A 24,079-nucleotide genomic window follows, 5' to 3' on the forward strand; every position below is an offset into this window, starting at 1 on the left:
CAGCTGAAGAATATAACACAGAGTTCCTCATAGCTTACATCTTTTTATACTGCCCTCAGTTGGCCCGCATTGAATACGGTAAACTTTAACGGGGTATGCTGGGAAATGCAGTCTAGGAAATACATGAATTACCCTCAGAGGGTTCTGTGTTTTATTTAATCAAGAGTGGATAGGACACTTGTGACCACTTTACCAAGAGAACAAGATATACCGCTTCTCAAACAACACAACGTTTATGAGGGTTTTTCAATATATATCTCTTGGTAAAGTGGTCACAAGTGTCCTATCCACTCTTGATTAAATGTGCCTAGCCCTGGGGAACTGATAGGACAGTTATTCCTCTTCCCTCCTCTTGATAAAATTCGGTTCTGTGTTTTATTCAAATTTCTCAGCATATTCTCTTTTTCACAGCCCTTCAGTGGGTCCCACAATGCCAGGTAGGTTACAGTGATTCCATGTTAACTGTGTTGTTCGCAGTTAGGCAAAATTCCATATCACGCAGCCTCTCACCTTCAGAGATGGTGCTGACCTGCACGACAGGACAGCCGTGAAGAGACATTTTTTAAAACCCGAAAGCGCTCAGATACCTCCGGGTCTAGTTAGCGTTATATAAAACTCCACAAAAAAAATCACGTAGTTCAATACACGTCTTTTGATATCTAATTCATTTATTTTATTTTCTTATTCTGTGCTCAGTCATCATGACTGCAGAGACTGCATCGGACGAATTTCGATCATGCTACTTGGTATTTAACAAAGACTAAGTGCCTTGAGAAACCCCATGGCCAGCTGGCCGTGTGGGGGCGAAACACGTGTCGGCTGTTCTTGTCCCTTTCTGTTTCCACATTGGACCTACAACAAATAAATGAATAAGATATTAAAGACGTGTATTGGATTATGTGATTATATAACACTACACTTACAAGCACAACTTCCTTCCTCTAAAAACCCCAGCAAGCATAGCTAACAATATTTGTTCTCTAACCATTTTTTTCATAGAATTTCTATGTTTTTTTTAACAATATCTAACTATAACTGCCACTTGAACCTTTTTTTCCAGTGCATTTCAAAGTTTTTTAAATTCAAATTACAGTCAATATATCAAAGACAGGCCTGTTGGTTTAGTTAAGGGGTCTTTACCATGTATCATCAAAAACCTTTAAATAAAGCATTTTCAGTCAAAACAACATCAAAAAGCTCATGAGTCTTTCTTTTACACTCTTCAAGCCATATAATGAAGCCATAAGACCAATCACAAAGTGTGAGAATATGGCATTGTATATGCTATCCACTAGTTAAAGTGGGCACCTTGCACCAGTTCAAATAACCCTTATTATGATTTAGGAGGTCAAAGATAACCTTAAAAAGCTATCCAAGTGGTAGCTGTGGAGAGCAGCCTTCAGGCTTAATCTTGGAAGTATGTTAAGCAGCTTGTTTTACCAGAATGCAATCTTATAGTATTGGTTAAATGAAAGGAGAACCACACAGTAGTTATAAAAATATGTATTTATTAATATAGCAGTCTCTAGTAGGACACAGTATCTGCTACACGCAGATAATCACAAAGCACAGAAACAATAGTAAATAGCACTTATACACACTGCGCTCCAGGGGGAGACCAAACCATATCCTAGAATAGTGGTATAAGAACCACAACTCTAGTCAAGACAGTGTCTAGAAGTTGCAGAATTGCCCGGACCCCAAGGAACAACCCAAGGTGAGTAAGTAGGGACCCCATGGAGGACAGGGGTAGTGTGGGAACAGAACCACGTGCACCATACAATTCTATGGGAGAGTCGTGGTTGAAGTTTTAAAGTTTAAGAACCCTTCCCAATGGACTTTGAAGAAACCCCGTGGAAGTTAGGAGGTTGGAGAGCCACCCCACCTGTAGATACCATAGTACCAGAGTTACCTATCCCCGGGAAGCCGGGTGCATAGGTCTGAAGTGGTGTCGGAAACCTCTGTCGATCTCTATGGAGAACTTCGAAGGAGAGCCACTGCTGGGAAGAAGAAAAGTGACCGAGGGAATCCAAAGGTGAATTCTTGTGGAAGAGTACCTGAAAGTAGAGGAGACAGAGCTTGGAGAACTTAGGAGTGACCAGGGGCTCGGTAGACGGATAACCACCTATGTCTGTTGCTTCATGCTTTGTTGAGAGGGTTCTTCACACTGCAGCGATAGGACCAGGAGATGTTGAGGAAAACCAGGAACTGGATGCGAACTGTCCCACAAAGGATGTCAAGTGCTGAGGGGTCGTAGTCTGGCTGGAGCACCAACAAGCCTTGGCAACAGCAACCCATGAAGAAGGTCAAGAAAGGTTACAGTTCAAACCAGCTAGGCCCAGGAGACTCACCAAACCCAGGGGAGTTAGGGTAGGCTTGGAAAAACCAGGGGAGCCCAAGAAAAGCAGTGTTGACCCTCAAGAGGACCCACAGGCTGCAGGCACAGGAGTCGCTTGGGGACCTCAAGCAGTTTCACAAAGCAGCAGCCCACGGAGCACTTGTGGCAAAGAGGCCAGAGTTCTTTGTAGAAAATTGTGCCAGAGGATGGGGCTACTCAGAGCCCAGTGCGCTTGTTCACGGAATGCCAACAAGCATATGCACTTGCAAATAGACACAGTGCACAGGGGTACAGATATTGCAGCCCCCACAAGGGATTCTGATCTCAAACTTGGTGAGAGGGCAGCTCAAGCCTCAAGAGACTTGGTAACTGATATCCTGTGTTGCTAGAGCCTTTGGAGACCATAAGATCTCAGGATCAGCAGACTGGTCAGTTGTGATGTGGTGCCTGCAGTTGCAGGGGAGTGACTCCTTCACTCCAAGGGAAATGTCTTTGGCTGCCCTTGATGCTCCACAGTTCCTGCACAGAGCCTGTATGGTGCACTGGCACAGACGATGCTTTGGACTGAGAGGGAGACAAAGTCGGCCCCAAACAAAGTCCAGCGAAGTCCAGAGTGTCCAGATGGTCGAAGTTCAGTGGTTTCTGGTTCAGAATCTTGTCCACATCAAATCTAGGGTCCTACAGCCAGGTAAGCCCATTTTTACCCACGGGGGAGGTGTGAACAGATTCAGGGGGAGGCTACTCCCATGTCCTTTATCCAGTTTCACGCCAGAGCAGGAGCCAGCGGCTCCCAGGACTGCTTTGAACTGGACTATGCACAGGGACATCAAATGTTCCCCTCCTGCAGGCTTTCTGTCACTGGCAAGCGCACCCACCCAGCCTTAATACACTAAATCCTGTCTGGGAGGTGATCACATCTCCCTGTGACAGGATGCCTATGGTTCCACCTTCCTTTGCCAAGCTTGGCTCAGCTACAGGGGGGCAGAAATTTTCTCTGGTCGGCAGCAACCATTTTGTACTGCCTGGATCTAGAAGGCTGGTACCGTGAACACCAGGGACCCATAAAAAGCTCTCTTCTGAGGGCTGGCATCGTACCTTCCACACCTGTTACCAGTGTGGGGGTATGATTCCACAATGTTTGATACCAAACACGATAGGGTTACTTTCAGCCGTTTTAGAGTTGGTCACCACGAGGTCGCATAATGCCACTCTATGTGTCATAAATGGCTGATACACTGACAACCCAGGAGAATGGACTCCTTAGGCTACATATATGTCCTGCTCATGCAGTGGCACCCTCTCACTTAGAACCAAGCACCCTGCCTTCAGGATCGTTATGGCCTGCTACAGGGGTGACTTATAGGTTTTAAGTGCAGTGACCCTTAGATTTAGTAAACGTATATCTAACGTAAGAGGTGCATGCACCATCTTACACAGGCTGCAATAGCAGGCCTGTAGTTCCATTTTACATGGCCTCTCTTGGGTGGCATAATACATGCTTCAGCCCATGGGAGGCCTCTGGGGTACCTATACCCTGGGTACATGGGCACCATATACTAAAGACTGACAAGGGCACCCCAGTATCCAATCTGGAGTGTACCTAAGTACAAGACATAACAGTTTAGGGAGAAAACAGATAGACTTGGGTACTGATTAGCAGGATCCCAGTCAGACTAGTCAAAAACAGTATCACATAAAGCAAAAAGTGGGGGTAACCATAAGAAGCAGATCCTACTTTTCTACACAAAGGGTCTCTATATTCCCAAGCTGAAGAACAAACGCTTCAGTGGCAAAAAATATCAAAACATTTTTCTCAGGGCCATGTTCTACAGATCTCAAGTATTTCTTGGGACTGCTGTAATCTTTGGAACTACCCACAGCACTTACAAAACATGCTTGTGATGCCCATAAAGAGCATTATGGGATACTCCTTCCCAAGGCAGAGAATAATAATAAAGCCACTCATTTATCATTCTTTCTCCTTTTTCTTTCTTCTTCTTATTCCATTTGGGACACCCACAGCTTTTGTTTGGTTGGCTATTGCGGGGGAGCCTCAGAGTGCTCACAGTCCCTACCTGCCCCCTCGCCAGCATTCACTTTGGGTACTTGCAGAAGCTGGCCACTTTTTTGGTTCTGGTGGGTGTCCCAGTATGCTTCTAGGGCAGCACATCTACACATCTCTAAAATTAATTGGTGCTTTGTGGGAGCCCCAAGGTCCCTGCATCCCCTGCCGGCTTTGTGTCCAGCACCCATTGTAGGTGCTGGTGGGAGCCAGCCACTTTGCTTTAATGTTGGTGCCTAGATGCCCACACAGGGCACCCATATCTCTTAAATATTTTGGGGGCCACATGGGTTGCCCCAGGGCTCCCGTGGTCCCTGCTATCTCCCTGTCTAGGACCTATTGTGGGTGCTGGCGGGAGCTAGACACAACTGAATGGACTTTGCCCAAAATTTGCAGAAAGCTGGATCTTGGTCTATAAAGCTTGCTTTTTGTGATTTGATGTAAATCTGTTCTGTAGTGTTTGAGAAAATAAGCCTCTAAAACGTTCACACCGGTAGGGTCCGAGGACAGCACAGATCTCAAGATGAGATCTGATTGGCTGCCACCACATGAAAAACGATGTGGCAGCAGTCATTTTAGACTCAGGTATGAGTCTTGAAAAAAGTAAAGAAAAATAGATATAAGGCAGCAGTGTAGGGATACCTTGCTACCCTTAGGCCTGGCAGGGGTGGTCCCAGAGGAACCCCCTCCACCCTTAGGGCAAAAATAAAAAAAGGAAAATGTGAATAAGAACTGAGCAGCAGGAGATGCTCATTTATTATTCACTGCTCCTGTTAAGGACCGCATCATAATACCCTAGGGCATTTTGAAAGAATACATGTTCTCAACAATGGCCCCCCATAAGAGGCAGGGGCACCACAAAACATTTGTGTTAATGTTGTGGTGAGCTGTGTGGAGTTAGGCAGCCCCCAGCAACATTACAAATCTGTAAATCTACTGGGTTATTCAATCCATGACCCCAGGAGAAATGTTCTCTGGTCGGCAGCAACCATTTTGTACTGCCAGGAACTAGAAGGCTGGTACCGTGAACACCAGGGACCCAACAACGCTCTCTTCTGAGGGCTGGCATCGTACCTTCCACACTCGTTACCAGTGTGGGGGTATGATTCCACAATGTTTGATACCAAACACAATAGGGTTACTTTCAGCCGTTTTAGAGTTGGTAACCACGCAGTCGCATAATGCCACTCTATATGTCATAAATGAGTGATACACTGGCAACCCAGGAGAATGGACTCCGTAAGCTACAGGGATGTTCTGCTCAAGCTTACTGTGTAGTATTTCTGGAGTTCTATGCTCTTCAGCTGTAGTTCAGAACAACCATTTTGCAACGTGGAAAATGTTTTTTTTTAAACTCAAAGATACGTTGCTGTTTTTTTAAATACAACTTTATTATATTTTTAATAACAATTACTTTTATTAAACATTAAATGTCAATTAATGGGAAAGTATTTAATTGTATTCATTGATTCTTTTTTATTAAGACAATACAAATGATTTGCACATGTTGATAACCTGACCCCTTCATAAAGCCTATATGCACATTTTTTATTTTCTAGTATCCTGACCTTTTTCCAAAACTGTAGTATGACTGCCTTTATTAAAACGACATAAAAGCCCTGTGCCCAACCCGCTGCTGCTCATGGCTTGTATGTAGCGGGGGTTGAGCACACTGCCTGACCTGTGGACAACCGAACACCAAGCATGGCTGACCGCACATTTGAGAATGTTAACCAAGTGAATTGGTGAGGAGTATAATCATCGGGCCATCAGAAGGAAAAAAGTCTCCCAGTATAGTAACGGATGAACATTTGATAGTTACTCCAGTACAACCAACAGAGGAGATGAGCGCGGCACCCCTGGATCAATCTATAAAGGAATTTGTGGGGAAATATTTTTTTTAAAAGCCTGAGACTGGTGACCAAGTCACATTGTTGAAGAAATCACTAAATAGCATTTAGAAAGAGGGTGAGAGGAATACAATAAATGACCCTATTATACTAGACTCAGTACATGACTTGGACCTTGCTTTGGGAGTTAAAATGGTTGAAAATATAGAGAGGCTATCTTTATTGGAACCCAGGCTTTTCTCGTCCCTCTGCCTCATGACCTTTGGGATAAAAAGCCCCATAGAAGACAGGGAGGCAGCATGTCATATGGTGGAGGGGGCAGGGGAGGAGGGAGTTGGATGTGGGGAGAACATCTTATTAGAAGGATACCAGAGGTGTACACTCTACCCCCCATACGCTGACAGTCCTCCCTAGGTTTAGATATCACAGCAGCATCAATAATGTTTTTAATGCAGAAAACCCTCCAGGCAATATTAGATGCTGTGACTTAGGTGGGATCACAGAAGAATTAAAACAAATTAATAATTGCATTCCCTCCTTAGTGCACCAGTACCGGAGAAAAGAGATAAGGGGGTATCGACCCAGTGGAAATCAGTGAGTTAGAACATCCACAAAAGGAAGTCCTCCAACTGTATATATCTCAAAATGTCAGATGCTGGTGATAAGGTGGGGGCAACACTGGTCGTTAAGGGCTATTTACCTCAGACCAGAAAAGCAGGTAAACAACTGAAAATGCTCAACAAGAAAAAGAGATAGGGGGAAAGGGCAGTGTAGGGTCACAGGCACGGAGGGTGGACCAAAGGTAGACATGGGAAATAGATTGAGGGGTAGAGGGACCCCAAGAGGGACCAGAGTTTAAAACAGAGGGGTCACCCAACAACCTCCTGGACGTATACAGCCCCAAAGGCTTGAGGGGCGGAATAGGGGAACAATTGACATCTAAAGAGAGAAAGGATTAGTGAAGGGTGTAGAGCCTGATATGAGCAAAATGTGCAAAGCCACCCAGGCCAACACAGGAGGAGTAAAAGTTCAACAGCCCCCAGGAGCAAGATGCACGGAGAAGTATCCAATGGAAGTGATAACCCTTGGGTATATTTGGAGCCCTGGGGTGTGGGAATAGGGAAGAAGCTTCAAAGGAAGATAATGCCTCTGAAACAATCAAAATGTGTTACAAGTATTAACTAAATGCCCGAGTTTATGGGAACTTGTATGTGAGGATATAAAGCAGATTGGGTTTATAAAAAATCTGGAAGTGAAAGAGGGGCAAAGGCCCTTTTCATCTCAGAATTTGTGAAACAAATGGTGGTGAGGGCAGAGGAAGAACTAGGAAAGGAGGGTATAAGGTTGGTACAGATGGATGATTTGGAAGTAGAGGGGAGGTACCCTAGGGACCATAAAGTCCTGACCTGCCATGCAGGTCTACGGCCGAGGCGAGTACAGCATTGCCCTGCAGGGCCCAGCACAGAAGAACATTCATGGATAAAAGAGAGGGCAGTTTACTTGTAGCTCTAGCAAGTGCCTACAAAGAATTGGTGATACGGAACTGCTTTGAGCATCTATTTGAGTCAAGGTTAAGATGTGAAGATAATAGCTGGGGGAGAAGATGAGTGTTTTAGACTAGGGGGCATACTCTTCGCACAGGCTACCTGTTTTAACTTGGAATGTAGGAGATTATAAGACACTCTGAGCCCATGATAGTTTTAATAAGGTGTTGAGAAGCTATGAGATCATGTGCTCACAGGAAACCTGGCTTTGGAAAGGACCGGAGCCTGTAGATGGATTTTTAATGCTTTCCAATAATGCTGTACGCCAGGGCCCAGGTCGGGAGTAACGTTGACGGCCCCACTAGTTAATCCTTAAGCAAGGATGACTCGACTGTGATATTGAATTAGCTGAGGCTGAACATGTCGACCTGATGGATAACGAAGCCAATTGCTAGTCTTCACTCTATCCACCTATTTTCTTTTAAACATGTCCTGGGCCGCTGGGAATTTTACATTGGTCAGCAAGGAACCCCAGAGGCATGTTTCTAACCTCCCCACTTTTTTGAGCAGTATCTCACACAAAACAACAAAACACGCTCCGCTGTAAGTCAGGCCTTGTAGCACAGCTGGGTGGCATTCGGCTGCCCAGTTAGGAACCCTATGATGAAGCATGCCACCAACTAGGTTGGGGGGTGAGGGTTCTTTTTATATACCCATGTGGTTCTTGACATTCCAATAGTCACAGTAGAGTTGTCCTTGCTTAAGGATTCACTAGTGGGGCCTTCCACGTTGTTTCTGAATATTAACTAGGGGATAAGGACTTACCCCAATAATAACGATTCAGAAAAGGGGGTGGTGATGAACAGAGTGTCTGAATTAAGCACACCACTCTTACCCAGTCCAAAGATCAGGGCTTGATCCATCACCGTTTTTCAGCTCACTGCACCATCCCAGCTCAGAACTTGGCTATAAGCAAATTAGTCTGACCCTAGCCCAGTGCATCATGGGAACAGGGCAGACCAAACTACCAAGCCAATTCTTATACTGGGAAGGAAAAAGCTTCCGGGGACCGGTTTCTGGCATTTCAGCCGTCTTCGGCCCAGCTTGCTTGAATCCTGATGGTGCAATGAGCAAGGGACTCACATCTGAGTATACCCTTCCACGCTTATGGTGGACAAAAACGATTCAGAAAAGAGGTGGTGATGAACAGAGTGTCTGAATTATGCAGACCACTCTTACCCAGTCCAAAGATCAGGGCTTGATCCATCACCGTTTTTTAGCTCACTGCACCATCCCAGCTCAGAACTTGGCTATATGCAAATTAGTTTGACCCTGGCCCAGTGCATCATGGGAACAGGGCAGACCAAACTACCAAGCCAATTCTTATACTGGGAAGGAAACAAACTTCCGGGGACCGATTTCTGGCATTTCAGCCGTCTTCGGCCCGGCTTGCTTGAATCTTGATGGTGCAATGAGCAAGGGACTCACATCTGAGTATACCCTTTCACGCTTATGGTGGACAAAAAACATTCAGAAAAGGGGGTGGTGATGAACAGAGTGTCTGAATTAAGCAGACCACTCTTACCCAGTCCAAAGATCAGGGCTTGATCCATCACCGTTTTTTAGCTCACTGCACCATCCCAGCTCAGAACTTGGCTATATGCAAATTAGTCTGACCCTGGCCCAGTGCATCATGGGAACAGGGCAGACCAAACTACCAAGCCAATTCTTATACTGGGAAGGAAACAAGCTTCCGGGGACCGGTTTCTGGCATTTCAGCCGTCTTCTGCCCGGCTTGCTTGAATCCTGATGGTGCAATGAGCAAGGGATCACATCTGAGTATACCCTTCCACGCTTATGGTGGACAAAAACGATTCAGAAAAGGGGGTGGTGATGAACAGAGTGTCTGAATTAAGCAGACAACTCTTACCCAGTCCAAAGATCAGGGCTTGATCCATCACCGTTTTTTAGCTCACTGCACCATCCCAAGCTCAGAACTTGGCTATATGCAAATTAGTCTGACCCTGGCCCAGTGCATCATGGGAACAGGGCAGACCAAACTACCTAGCCAATTCTTATACTGGGAAGGAAACAAGCTTCTGGGGACCGGTTTCTGGCATTTCAGCCGTCTTCAGCCCGGCTTGCTTGAATCCTGATGGTGCAATGAGCAAGGGACTCACATCTGAGTATACCCTTCCACGCTTATGGTGGACAAAAATGATTCAGAAAAGGGGGTGGTGTAGAACAGAGTGTCTGAATTAAGCAGACCACTCTTACCCAGTCCAAAGATCAGGGCTTGATCCATCACCGTTTTTTAGCTCACTGCACCATCCCAGCTCAGATCTTGGCTATATGCAAATTAGTCTAACCCTGGCGCAGTGCATCATGGGAACAGGGCAGACCAAACTACCAAGCCAATTCTTATATTGGGAAGGAAACAAGCTTCCGGGGACCGGTTTCTGGCATTTCAGCCGTCTTCGGCCCGGCTTGCTTGAATCCTGATGGTGCAATGACCAAGGGACTCACATCTGAGTATACCCTTCCACGCTTATGGTGGACAAAAACGATTCAGAAAAGGGGGTGGTGATGAACAGAGTGTCTGAATTAAGCAGACCACTCTTACCCAGTCCAAAGATCAGGGCTTGATCCATCACCGTTTTTTAGCTCAGAAAAGGGGGTGGTGATGAACCCCCTTTTCTGAACGGAGCCATTTGAAGTCCATGGGACATCCAGAATAGCAGACCAGTCAGCTTTGTTGCATTGCCTGCAGATGGTGGAGAGGGACTCCTTCACTCCAAGGAAGATTACTTTGGGTGTCTTTGATGTCCACCGGTCTATCGAAGATCCCGGATGAAACACAGACAAATACAACGAAGAAGACTTGCAGAACAATGAGACCAGGAGCCACAGGAGTCTTCTGTGATGCAGTGTCAATTCCAAGCAAAGTCTAGTTAAGGCCAAGTGTCCAGATGGTCAAAGAGTGACTTGGATTCAATGTTGAGTCTTGTCCCACCCACAGGCAAGCCGTTAAATACCCTAAGAATGGGGTTGGGACGACTCAGGGGTCCCTCTCAGAGAAAGGGCTGGACAGAGAGGAGGATACTCCCATGTCCTTTGCCCAGTTTTGCACCAGAGTGGGAGCCAAGGGTTCCCTGAATTGACTCAAACCAGAGTTTGCAAGAAGGGCACCAAATGTGCCCTTCAAAGCAGTCTAGTGGCGCTGTCAAGCTCCCGTAATCCCAGCCCAATACTCTAAGTCCTGTCTGGGAGGTGGTCACAACTAACTGTTACAGGAAACCTATCATTCTACCTTCCCCCCCTCAGGCTCAGCTCGGCAGCAGGAGGGTAGTCTGGGGTCGGCAGCAGCACTAGCTTGCCGGCACACCCTGAAAGGCTGCTACCAGGAGTACTTGGGGCTTCTCGGTGGAGTGGCCCTGGGGATGGAATCATACCTTCGACACCGGTAATGGTGTTGGGGTATGATTTACACATGTTTGATGCCAAACATGCCCAGGTTCAGCACAGCCACTAAATAGTTAGCCAGCGCATAATGACGGATGGCCACTATATGTGCCAAAATGGCTGGCCGTACTTACAAAGCCTAGAGAATCGACTCTGGGGTTTGCAGGGGTGTCCTGCTCATACACGACCACCCTCACACTCATAACTAAGCACCCTTCCCTCAGGACTGAAGAGCTTGCCATAGGAGTGACTTATAGGTTTTAAGTGGAGTGATCTCAGATATTTGGAAACTGTTATTTAACGTACATGGTGATAGCACCATCTTACACAGGCTGCAATGGCAGACCTGAAGTCATAGTGTGAGTGTCTCTCATGGGTGGCACAATACATGCTGCAGCCAATGGGAGACCCCTGGGGTACCTATGCCCTGGGTACCTTGTTATGTTAAATGTTATGTTAAAAATGCTTGTTACCGCGCACGGACACCAATTGGTTTCATGGCGCTCAGAGACAGGTGGGGGGGAGACGCAGGGGGGTGAAGAGACTAATCGTAGGCAAGATGGAACAAATGAGTCTTCAGGAGTTTGCGGAAGGTGATGTAGTCCGGGGTGAGCCGAATTGAGAGGGGAAGGGAGTTCCAGGTGGCAGGAGCAAGAAAACAAAAAGAGGCGCCACCGTGTTTCTTGCGTTTAAACCTAGGAGTGATCAAGAGATTATGGGCAGAAGACCTAAGGTGTCGTGAGAGAACGTGAGGGTGAAGGCTGAGAGAAATAAAGGCAGGGGCAGAAGTGGATAGAGATTTAAAGACAGTGCATCCCATTTTGAAAATACAGCGGTACGCTACCGGGAGCCAGTGTAGTCTTTTCAACAAAGGAGTGACGTGTTGGAATTTAGGCTGTTGAGAGACCAGTCTGGCTGCCTGGTTTTGTACCAGCTGGAGCCGGTGAAGGTGGTATGCGGGGATCCCCACGTACAGACAGTTGGCATAATCAGTACGTGAGGTGACCAGGGCCATAATGACTAGAATGAGAGCCTCCGAGGATAAGTACCTTCGGATTTTCCCAATTCTGCGAAGGTGATAGAAGCAGGCCGATGTGACAGCATTAATTTGGGGCCTCATCGATAGATCACTAGAAATGATGACGCCATATTGACAACAGCAAAATGTGGGGGTAACCAGGAAAGCAAATCCTACTTTCCTACATCCGCCTACTCTGAGGAGGTAGAAATTTGGATTGTACTGCATGCTGCTGGTGGTGGTGTAGGGTGGAGGCACAGCAGTTCACGGCACGCTTGTGCCCATCCAAAGTGCACATTGTACACTCCACCAGGACTACTGCAATGGGCTGGTGGGTGGATGCAGGGCAGTGCTGCTGTTGTAGCCCCTGTACTGCAGCAATTCTCCCAGGCTGGTGTTCAACTTTCAAGGCTCAGAATGATCAGGTCTGGTCTTTTTAGGCACTCAGTAAATTTCATCCTACATTATCTCACCTAGAGTTGTCACTCTGGGTGGATAGGTTAAGTAGCATAACTTGCTGTAAAGAGGGCTGTAGAGTTGCTGTTGTGTATTTTTTACATGAAATCTTGGGTTACGGCTTTTTTTTTTAGAGTTTTGCCTCTTTTTCTAATTTATTTACATTCATTTTTTTTATTTTTACCAACACTTTCTTTCCTTGTAACAAGTCAGATATTGTTGTGTGCCTAGTGTTTCACTTGTGATGTTGTTGATGGATGAACCTTAGTTTCCCTTGCAATCTGAATCTGTAACCTTTAGTTCACTACTTTGTAACTTTTTTTCTGTGAAATATTTTTTTTTATTACTGCCTTCAGCACCCTGAGTATAACACATGCCAGACAGCCAACCTCCATTGTGCACTGCATTTGTTGTGTACCACAGGGGATTGTCTACATGTCTAGACCTTTAAGCCCTGCTCCCAAACCAACGTCAACTCCCATTGTTCATGGCTTCTGCTAGGTGCAGTGGGGGATGTATGACGTTCCAACGCATACTTTTACAACGCCTAGCTTTACAACGCAATTTTTACAACTCTACATCATTTCAACGCATACCATTACAACGCATGCCATTACAACGAATTCTTTGAAACTACCTTTACAACGCATTCCACTACAACGCATACTACCTTTACAACGCATACCATTACAATGCATAACATTACATTACATGTAAGGTAAGTGTTGGATAGTGTAGGGGTTAAAATTACTATTCTAACTCCAGGGGGTGCAAAAGTAGGGTAAGTGTTGGATAGTGTAGGGGTAAAAATTACTATCCTAACTCCAGGGGGTGCAACAGTAGGGTAAGTGTGATAGTGTAGGGGTAAAAATTACTATTCTAACTCCAGGGGGTGCAACAGTAGGGTAAGTGTTGGATAGTGTAAGGGTACTATGTGTTGTAATGCTATGAGTTGTAATGGTATGCGTTGTAATGACTGCGTTTTAAAGGCATGCGTTGTAGTGGTGTGCGTTGTAGTGTCATGCGTTGTAATGGTTGCGTTGTAAATGCATGCGTTGTAGTGGATGCTGCGTTGTAAAAGTTTTGTTGTAATGGTAGTGCGGTGTAAAAGTTGCGTTGTAAAGGTTGTTTCCCGCAGTGGGTATTGTTACAGGGTCTTGCCACAGTCCAGCCCTTCACCCATCCCAGTGCAAGTGACAACCCTTGCTATGCACAACCTTCAACTGTGCTCATCAAGAGTGGGCAACAGGACTTGGCCTGCTGCCAGGCCCTGTACCCAACCAGTTATGGACGCCAACGTACGTTGTGCACAGCCTTAGGCTATGCACTGCGTGTTTTATCCAGGTAGTTGGCTTCCGGGCAAGCCCTGCACCCAACCCATCTCAGACAGCCAACCCCCTGCTAAGCAGGGCCTTTGGCGGTGCACAGCAAGGGTTGGTCACAGGTTGGACTCTGTTTTCCGCGATTTGAGAACTCTCATTACATTTAAGTTTTCGGGGGATTTGTGTTGCTTTAATAAAATACATGCCGTAGAACCCTTTTTTGTTTAATCTTTTCATTCTTATGTTAAACCGTTTTTAACTTTACATACTTTTTAGTTCTGTAACCTTTTTCAACTATTTTTTTGAACTATTGTTTATTGTCTTTACTTCGTCAAACAGGTAAAATAGCTTTGGAGTGTTTCTTTAAGTGCTGGCTCACTGCTCAAGGAATAACTGCTTTGTAAATACAAATTATTTATTTTTCCATTTGTTGCAATTGGGGGAAGGCATCTACAACCTTGGCTCAGGAATTGCTACTTCCTCCCATGCATCCTGTTTCTGCTTTTCTAATTCCACTCGGAATTACTCATTTAAATTCATGGTTTATAGATTGGATTCGTGTGTAATCCATGTAATTTGCTTTCTCGTAATTGCACAATATTTCAGCCAAAGGACACGAACTTACACAAAATGCCAATCCATCAATTACTGCTATATTTTAGAGAAAAATGTATCCTTGCATCAATGTTTGACACTAGGATGCATGTCACACTAAAACAAAAAGTGCAAAATAAAAAGCCTCATGAGCAACAACCACTCGTGTTCTTTTCTTCCAATGTGTTCACTGTAAATGTTAGCACGAATGACACGGGATTATGTAGGATTGCGCAATTTCACTTCTGCAGTTAGGATTTTTTAAGCAAGCAATCAAGTTTTCTTTTAAATCTGCTAAATGTTGAATTGGGAATTACCCATATTTGCAGAAATTACTTGTTCTTTTGTATACTCGATATGCGCTATTGTGTAACAAATGCTTTTAATTGTAAACAAGCTTTGTAGTGAGCCACCCATCCCCTCCGCTATATTGTAACACTTTCACCCTCCTGGGCTGGGCTCGGACCAGGGGGTATAAATAACGTGAGATGTCAGCAATCGTGGCTGACTGCACGAACCAAACTCCAGAGTCGGCATCCCCTTATTATGTGCTCCACAAAGTGTAGGCCTTCCCGTCCCCCTCGTGAATACCTGCCATCATAACACTGGCAGCGAACGTGGGCAAACGCTATTAGGTGCCCAGCGGTTCCAACTGTGCTGCTGCTTTGTGGTGACCAGCGGGCGCTACATCGAGTGCAGGGTTTGTGCTGTGTGTGAGTTGGTGGAGGAGCTGCTGTGGCGATGCGGAGGGCGAAGGAGCGTACGCCCGCGAAGTGAGGGCGCATTGGTTCTGCAGATACTCCTGGCGGTGTGCACGCTGGAGGGAGCGGCACGGCCTGCACGTGCTGTGAGAGGAGCAGCGTGCAGCAGAGAGGCACGCCTGCCCGCACGCATCGCAAGGCTGTGTGACGCCTCTGCAATCTAGTGAAGCCCTGTGACAGCGCTTCAGCAGGGACGCATGCCGGCACCTGGCGAGTCACATGAGAGCAGCAGGGCGGTGGCACTGGAACAAGATGCGGGGGCCCAGAGATCCACAAGGGGCCTACGGTGAGCAGTACAGCAGACTGCCTTTAGCCACCAGTGAGTGACCTGAAGGGCACAGACAGGGTAGAGGAGGAAGAAGATCCCAGTGAGAGCAGTGTAGCAGGCACAACCAGGACCACAGCCAGGCACACCAACTCATTCGCCTGCACATATATCATCAGGGTGCAAAGAAGGGCAGGATGTCGCAGCAAGCTGAGGGTGGTGAACTGGTGGATCTGGCTACAGCAGCACTGAGATGGCGCAAGTGGATTGGCCAGCTAGAGAATTCCCTCATTGTAGAAAGAGAAACGGACGGAGCTGTTAAAAAGTAAACATGGGAGGAGACGAACTATACAAGCTATTTCTGGACCTACCCGACACAGGGGATATGAATGACTACGACAGGGCTGTGAGAGCATTAGACCGGTACTTTGACCCGCAAGTCAATCTTGACTTTGAACAGTTCAAACTGCGTCAAGCAAAGCAGAAAGAAGAGGAGTCAGTGGATATGTTTTTTGCAAGACTGCGCAAAATGGCCAGTTCGTGATCTGGTATTGACAAGCAGCTAAAGATCAGGGCCCAACTTATCCAAGGTTGCAAATCGTCAGACCTGAGGAAGCTAATCCTGCGACAGCCGAGGCTATCTCTAGATGTCATACTAGTCCTAGGAAGATCTCACAAACTGGCAGATGCCTAAGCTGGAGAAATGGAGTTGGCATTGGCCAGAAGATAAATCAGCAGAGCGCAGGGGCATACAGCGTTGGTCAAAGAAGAACAGGTGGATGCCATCAGAAAGGGACCTAGCAGAGGAAGAGGGAGGGCTCCCAGGTGTTCAGGAGGTCGAGGCTGCAGTAATTGCAGACTGGACAGTCGTCCGCCGGGAGGGTGTCCCACTCAAGGGAAACCGTGTCTCAAGAGTGGAAAGTTTGGGCATTTTGCGAAGGTATGCATGAGTGTGTCAAGGGCACCATGACCAGGAAACAAGACAAGGAAGCTGGGAATGCCAAGACGGAAGGTCCATGCAACAGAGGTTGTGGAGGGGGTGGAAGGGAGATTTCAAAACATGAGAATAACTGAGGAGGATGAGGAGGACTAAGTATACGTGATATCTTACACTAGCTGAACTACCTCCAGGAAATGACCTCCACCAATGTGTCTGATTGGAATAGGAGAGAATAAAATCACAGCGTTGATAGACACGGGAGCTTCTGTGAACATTCTCATGCAGAACAATATGACCTACTCAAGCCCAAATCGCCGCTACAGTGCAACCCAAGCCAACATTGTTACCTACGGAGGAGATACTCCCATCCCACTCCAAGGAATGATCAAAGTGGAGGTCACTCACAGATATCGATCAGCCATGACCCGATTTCACGTGACGAAAGACAGTGCGGGCACATTGGTATGCTGCCACTCGGTGGAAGAGTTGGGGCTAGTAATGTTTGTGCGCCAAATATACCAATCAGATGCCAACAAGATCATGGAAGAGTTCCCCAGCTTCTTTGAAGGATTAGGATGTCTAAAAGGGGTCAAAGTGAAGCTGCACGTAGACAAAATGATCAAACCAGTGGCATTTCACCTACGGCCGCTAGTGGAGGCTGAACTGGAGAAATTGGAGAAAATGGGAGTGATCGAGAAGGTGTCAGGGCCCACCCCGTGGGTATCTCCGTTAGTGATTGCTCCTAAACCAAAACAACTAGGTGCAATAAGACTCTGCGTGGATATGCGCCTGTCGAACCCAGCCATTATAGGTGATCGGCACATTACTCCCACAATTGAAGAGATAGTGGCATATATCAATGAAGCGCAGTAGTTCTCTAAAGTGAACCTAAATTCAGGATATCACCAGTTGCTGCTTGATGAGTCCAGCCGGTACATCACTACTTTTTCAACCCATGTAGGATTATGGAGGTTCAAATGTCTCAGTTTTAGGGTGTTATCTGCGGCTGAGGTATTCCAGGATGCCATCCGAGGTGCACTATCAGGTCTATTGGAAGTGATAAATGTGAGTGATGATGTGCTAATCTTCTCCAAGTCCCTCAAAGAACACAGTGAGAGGGTGATGGAAACTCTCCAACGGCTAGTGGATCAAGGGCTCACACTGCAACAAGAAAAGCGCCAGTTCAACACAAACAAGGTGGAGTTCGTTGGTTATCGGTTCTCGAAGGATGGTTTACAAGTGGACCCCGCAAAGGTGGAAGCAATCAAGGCGGCGACTATCCCCTAAAATCAGTCCGAGATGAGAAGCTTCCTCTGGATGACTAATTATTGTAGCCGGTTAATTCCCCACTTGGCCACATTGTCAGAGCCACGATTAGTCTGGTGTTCGTGGTAGCGTTCACTGCGTGTTCATATCCTTATATACGTTAGTTAATTGGAATGGTTCGTCCGATTAAGTAAGGAGCAAGAGATTGGTCTTGCTACTATGTTTCGCCCAGTAGGGTAGGTGAGGATTTCAAGAATTAGCACTTAATACGGGTGTGTATTAGGCTGTACCGGGAGGGGATCCACCTGCTAAGACGCTTATGGAAACGGGTGCGTTTTCAGAATCGCGGTGCACCATAGTGTGGTATCCCGCCTCTGTTGTTTCCCGGTCGCCGTGTTTCGAAAGACGGCGACCGGGAAACAACAGAGGAGGGATACCACACTACGGAGCACCGCGATTGTGAAAACGCACCCGTTTCCATAAGCGTCTTAGCAGGTGGATCCCCTCCAGGTACAGCCTAATACACACCCGTATTAAGTGCTAATTCTTGAAATCCTCACCTACCCTACTGGGCGAAACACAGTAGCAAGACCAATCTCTTGCTCCTTACTTAATCGGACGAACCATTCCAATTAACTAACGTATATAGGGATATGAACACGCAGTGAACGCTACCACGAATACCAGACTAATCACAACTCACTTGATCTGAGTTGAGTCTAAAGCCCTGAAGAGTCGTGTTGACTCACCGGAACACGACGAAACACGTGTCGGCTAACTGTGACTGTTCTTCAAGTCTGGACACATAAAATCATCATCTTGCTATGACAAGAAAAACACTCAAGAATCTGTTTCTGTCTATTTAATTGTTTTTGTCATTTGTACGAAGTTTATTATACCCTATTGTAGTTGCGAGAGCACAGCTGTGTATTTGTTGTTAAGTCATTGACTTTTTTAGACGGTTAAGGGCTTTTTCCGTCTGCTCTTCACGCACTACCCATCGACTTACTTACACTACGCTCTGTAACATAGAATTTGAGGCAGAGCGCCCCTAGTATCTGATATCTCCAAAAAACCCCTGTACAGCTGGCCACATTGTCAGAGCCGCTGTGGGTGCTGACTAAGAAGGATGTGAAGTGGCAATGGATGGGGGAAGCAGTGAAGGCATATCAAGACATCAAGGGAGCTCTGCTGCAAGGGGCGACGGTAGCCTATTTCGAACCAGGTCACCCCACTGAACTGGTAGTTAATGTGAGCCTGTTCGGCCTAGGGGCAGTGCTCCTTCAACGAGATGGCGAGAAAGACTGCGTGCCTATTGTCTATGCCAGCCGGGCACTAACAGCGGTGGAGACTCACTATGCCCAGATTGAGAGAGACGTACAAAAGGAGGTGGTGATGAACAATCAAACACTCACACCCAGTCAAAAAATCTGGGTTTAATCCATCACCGTTCTTTAGCCCACTCTGCCACCCCAGTTCAGACATGGCTATATGCAAATCAGTCTGACCCTGTGCCTCATGGGAACAGACCAGCCCGAACTGCCAAGCCATGTCTTCCCTGGACCGGAAACAAGCTTCTGAGGACCGATTTCTGGCATTCCAGCCGTCTTCAGCCCGGCTTGCTTGAATCCAGTGGCAAAGTGAGCAAAGGACTCACTTCTGAGCATACCCTGCCACACTTATGGCGGCCAAAAGCGGTACAAAAGGAGGTGGTGATGGATGGAGCATCTGAATCAATCAAACACTCACACCCAGTCAAATGATCTGGGTTTAATCCATCACCGTTCTTTAGCCCACTCTGCCATCCCAGTTCAGACATGGCTATATGCAAATCAGTCTGACCCTGTGCCTCATGGGAACAGTCCAGCCCGAACTGCCAAGCCATGTCTTCCCTGGACCGGAAACAAGCTTTCCGAGGACCGGTTTCTGGCATTCCAGCTGTCTTCAGCCCGGCTTGCTTGAATCCAGTGGCAAAGTGAGCAAGGGACTCACGTCTGAGCATACCCAGCCACACTTATCGAGGCCAAAAGTGGTACAAAAGGAGGTGGTGAGGGACGGAGCATCTGAATCAATCAAACGCTCACACCCAGTCAAAAGATCTGGGTTTAATCCATCACCGTTCTTTAGCCCACTCTGCCACCCCAGTTCAGACATGGCTATATGCAAATCAGTCTGACCCTGTGCCTCATGGGAACAGTCCAGCCCGAACTACCAAGCCATGTCTTCCCTGGACCGGAAACAAGCTTCCGAGGACCGGTTTCTGGCATTCCAGCTGTCTTCAGCCCGGCTTGCTTGAATCCAGTGGAAAAGTGACCAAGGGACTCACGTCTGAGCATACCCTGCCACACTTATGGCGGCCAAAAGCGGTACAAAAGGAGGTGGTGATGGACGGAGCATCTGAATCAACTGTGGTTTTTGCAGATTGAGAGAGAGGCACTGGCAATACGATGGGCGTGTCAGCATTTCGACATATATCTTTGTGGACACCGGTTCAAAGTTGTGACAGACCACAAACCCTTGGTTCCCCTTTACACAGGGACGGCGAGCAGTGGACCCCCGAGAATCGAAAGGTGGGCGGTACAGATTCAACGTTACAATTTCGAGGTGGTCTATCGACCCGGGGCCAACAATCCAGCTGACTACGTGTCGAGACACACCATGACCGAATTCATGTACCAGCCAGCTGAGGTGGACGATGATGCAGAGTCGTTCATCAAGCATGTCACAGGAGCATCCTGTCCTCGCGCTCTGTCTTTGGAAGATATTCGGGCAGCTACTGATGATGACAACTGTTTGGTGGCAGTAAAGGAAAAGTTATGAAGCCATGCCTGGAAGAATTTTCTGGACGGAGCGATCCAACGGACGGAGGCAGACAGATAAACAAGAATAGGGGTATTGAAATGCCGTGACAAGCTCAGCGAAAGTAGTGAGGGAGTTGTTCTCAGTGGAGCCAAAATTGTAGTTCCAGCCAAGCTGTGGAAACGAACGATTGACCTGGCTCCCGAAGGACACCAGGGGACGGAGAAAACCAAAGCATGCTTGCGGACACAAGTATGGGTTCCCGGAATGGACCGCATGGTCGAGGAGAAAGTGAGAAGCTGTCACAAATGCCAGATCACAGGAGGTGAAGCGCCTGTTCCCCCAATAATCACGGAACAGCCATTAACGAAGCCGTGGGCATTGGTTAGAACTAGGATCAAGCCTAGTTCTGCTAGACAGCTATTCAAAGTTTCCCATCGTGGAGATAGTTCAATCAACAACCTTTGAAAATGTCAAGCCTGCACTTGAAAAGATCTTTGCAATACTGGGAACACAGGAGGTGGTGCAAACCGACAATGGGCCACTTTTCCGTGGACAAGAGTTCCGAGAGTACATGGAGCACCATAACATCCGTCACCGGAATATAACTCCTCAATGTCCCCAAGCCAACGGTGATGTAGAGAGACTCATACGGACAATCAACAAGGCTCTCCGAATTGGTGTAACTCAGCAAGATCTGTTTTTAAGGGCGTACAGGCAAACACCACACAGCACCACCGGGTGTGCACCCAGTGACCTAATAATGAAACGTGCTGTAAGAAATGTGGTACCGGTGAGCGAAGAACAGGAGCCTGGTGCCCTGGACGGGACAAGGGTGCACGCTAAAAGAACCCCCGCTAATGATATAGCAAGTAAAAGAAGAAGAGCTAGGGTTGTAAAACTCCAGAGGGGAGACCAGGTGACTGTAAAGAACAGATACCCGGTTAAAAATTCTGAACCCCATTTGAGTCAGAGCCATGGGAGGTGGTGTAAGTGCAAGGAACCATGGTGACGACAAAAATAGGTGAAAGGCGAATGGAGAGGATCGTGTTGTGGTTTAAAAATCTAGTGCTACCCACCCAGGACTGTCAAGAGGAAAGGGAGTCAGGACAATGTGAAGGAGACAGCATGCTCAGGAAGACCCCTGAGAGTGAACACAAAGTAGAAGGAGATGCAACCCCACAGGTAGAAGACATCTCCGAGAGGCCAGAGGCGAGGGTTTTCCCAACGAAAAGGACCGCATCAGCTGCGAGACAATCCCCGAGACAAACCCCGACCAAGTCAAAGGCTGAGAGACTGTTGGTGCTGAAGAGCGATGGATGTCTCTGATGAAGACTCATGTCAGTGACTGTTGTTGTTCTTGTTTGTGTGGTTGTTTTGTTAGTTTGTTATTTTAGTTTGTTGTTTCCGCCAAGATGGTTAAGGAGGGATGTAGTGAGCCACCCGGCCCATCTGATATATTGTAACACTTTCACCCTCCTGGGATGGGCTCTGACCAGGGGGTATAAATAAAGTGTGATGTCAGCGCTCGTGGCTGACGGCATGAACCAAGCTCCTGAGTTGGCGTCCCCTTATTGTGTGCTCCACAAAGTGTAGGCCTTCCAGTCCCCCGGTGAATATTTGCCCCTATAACAGAATTGACTATAATAGATTATTTTATAGTGCTGTTGTTGCTCTGTGTGCATATTTAAAAACTCGATGTAGTCTGCTTAGTGCATTGCTTTATCAATTGCTTCTGAGGATGTAATGAATTAAATGTCATTTCCAAAACTCAGCCATCATCACCTACAGCATAAATTAAATCTTCTTCCAGCTGATGTGTTTACACCGAAAAAATGACTCAGTATTGCTGGGATGTTTCCTTTGGCAACAAAATATTTTATTGAAATAGTTAACAGTTAATTTTTTTTCAATTTCTCAATTGTAGAAATGTTAAATTTTTTCATGTTTGCAAAGTTTTTCCAAATACATTTTTCCAAATAAATTTCTTTGGACATATGCAACTTTAGTTTTGACTTTCTGCTGTTATTTTTGTTTAATGAACCTTTTGTAGAATAAACGGATCCTCTTACATTTCATGTTAAGTCTGTTAACTATTTTTGTAAAATGCTTTTATTTATAATCATTTTAAATCATGTTAGGGTTTACTGTGTTTTTACTAGATGTGATGAATTTTTTTCTAGCCATAAAATAATTTGTGTTTTTTTGGGTGATGCATTTAATGTTGGCTAATCCTCAACATATTTAAAACAATTACGTATTTTTTTTTCTTCAAAATAACTGTTTTCATATAATTGATTTTCATTTTTTAAGTAGTTTATGTTTTACATTATTTTGACAGAACTTTAATTCATCCACATCCAGAATTTTAATTCATCCTCATTCTTTTTGGCTTCTAATTTGTTTAGACATTTTGGTAGCAACCTATTTTTGTGTGATTCAGTACCTTCTGTTGGTTTGGTGAAAATGTGTTCAGACATTTTGGCAACGTAAGGCAAAATGTGAAGATATATTATGCATGTCAATACATGTATATTTAGTAAAATGCTAGTGACCATCGGACACCGCAGGTACGAAATTTTATGCATGCTTTGTAATTTCAGTCAAAGAGTAAGTTAGTGAATGCTGCATAGTGAATGAAATTGACAAGTAGGGTTGGCTTGGGTATAGCCCACAGTTTTGCAGTCCTGAACAACATATCCAACAACATAATAACACCTATGAAATATGCAAAATATTACTTTATACCATTTTTAATTTTCACAAACAGTATGCATACACATACATGCATCACACACAACTGAAAACAACACAAACCCAAGGGCGGCTTAGGCACCAGAACATGATACCAAATTTACACAACAAAACACTTCAGCAGCTCAGTATATTAGAATAAGAAAATCTATCCACCTCCCATACATCCTTTTCTTTCACTGAAATGCATTGAAGAGGAAAATTGCCATTCTATAATCCAAATACTCAAAGGGAAGTATTTTAACATGAAAAATATACGTTGTGGAGTTTCATATATGACATAAAGATTGCACTTTTGGGTACAGAGTGTATGTCTATGGATGGCTTGGGAGGTCATAGTGCTGCTATAGTCCTGATCGATAAAAATACTGCAACCTTCCTTTGGGTCCATAGACGTACCTTCTGAACTTTAGCTGCAGCCCATATGTTCTATATGTGAAGAGATTACAAATTGTCATAGTCCCTGATTGGTCCATGCATGGTAATTAATCATTCTACATAATATTTTTAGGGACAGATAACATTCTTTGGGAAGATATGAGTATTGACTATAAACGCTCAACCAATGAATGTGACAACATCAACACCAATCCAACACACCAACAATAACATTAGTATAACATAACAGAATAACACAGCTTAACAACGCAACTGGAAAGGGGCGACCATTCGGTCCCCCCGAACGTATGGTGGAGTACCACGATCCCC

The sequence above is a fragment of the Lissotriton vulgaris genome, chromosome 10 (assembly GCF_964263255.1).
Source record: "Lissotriton vulgaris chromosome 10, aLisVul1.2, whole genome shotgun sequence".
Taxonomy (NCBI): domain Eukaryota; kingdom Metazoa; phylum Chordata; class Amphibia; order Caudata; family Salamandridae; genus Lissotriton; species Lissotriton vulgaris.